Raw genomic sequence first — 1,370 nt, 5'->3', positions numbered from 1 at the left:
GACGAGCGAGATCGGTCGGTCTGTGGGACCCAGCGAAGGAGTGCAAACCAAAGCTTTGCCTCGCCTTGTCCGTAAGAAATTACTGGCTCGTGCGAATAGCGTCACGAATGGCCCCCCTTTTCCAGAAATTCAATCTTTTCCAGCCTTATACTTCTTGTACATAAATGTGATGAGAGTTCAACTTTAGTAAACGAACTGTTTTATAATTAAACATTATTTAAAATAACTTTGTTAAAACATGATAACAACCAATCTTGAAAATCAGTCAGTATTGTTGAATATATTTTCATCATCGGAAAATGTCAACATTCATATTATCGTATTTGGTTTCTATTAAAATGTGTAGTAGGCCTATTTTGCGATTGTGATTTTTTTTCACCCAGGAGTTTAACAGAATATTCTTTGAAGGTTCCTGTTCTGTTGCATTGTTATTGTTGTTTTTTATTGTTGTTTTAAACTGTTTTTATGTAACAGTTGCCTAAATCTAAATCCAAATGAATACATGATTTGATTGTGTTACTATAAGCAGATACACTTTAAGGTTTTACTACATGGTGACATTAGCCACATAGACCACATCATCGTCGTCGTCATCATCACAATCACCATCTTCGTGTGTGTGTGTTTACGGTTGTACATTGCATGCGTGTGATACTGCCCTGTCTCCGATAGGTTAATTAGTTATGACTTAACGGGTCATAAAATCCGGCTTTGTAACGAATATATTCAGTGAAAATAATACTCATACATGAACTATACCATCTTCTTGGCAAGCTTTTTACAGTAATAGACATTATATTTTTTTGGCTTTTGTTTTTTCGATAACACTTTTAACATCATGCATTTAGAAACAAGGATTTAATCCATAGCCAAATTGTCGCAAACATTTGGATGTTTTGCCAGTTGACTATCCAATTACAACAGCAAACTGAAGTCGAGGTTAGGTGTATGCACAAGACAAGCTTTCTGTTTAACACTGGAGACAAGCACACATGGTATGATTCATTTGCACGTAGGCGACAGTTGTTTTGGCCAGTCATTTTAGTTGCAGTGGAAAAAAACAACTCTCGCCGAATTATCTGACGTAATTTTGGACAAAGGCCTAAACAAATCGTACTCCATACATACTACTCATCAACACTAAGTATTTAAACAATCATAGGTGTACAGACTACACCTATACTCTTTAAAGAGGGATTCTGAATAAATCTGCTTTATGATGTTTGAATTAATATAATTAGTTTTCCATTTTACAGATATAATTATGCCAATGTCATACCATAGATAGGAACAAATTCTAATTACAAATCTACTCTGGCGTAGGCAATTTACTTTTCCTTTTATAGTCACTTCTAGACATTTCTGTCTGC

Source organism: Electrophorus electricus, chromosome 8 (genome assembly GCF_041902795.1).
Source record: "Electrophorus electricus isolate QZ-2024a chromosome 8, ASM4190279v1, whole genome shotgun sequence".
In the NCBI taxonomy this organism is placed as follows: domain Eukaryota; kingdom Metazoa; phylum Chordata; class Actinopteri; order Gymnotiformes; family Gymnotidae; genus Electrophorus; species Electrophorus electricus.
This window is presented reverse-complemented; position numbering follows the sequence as displayed.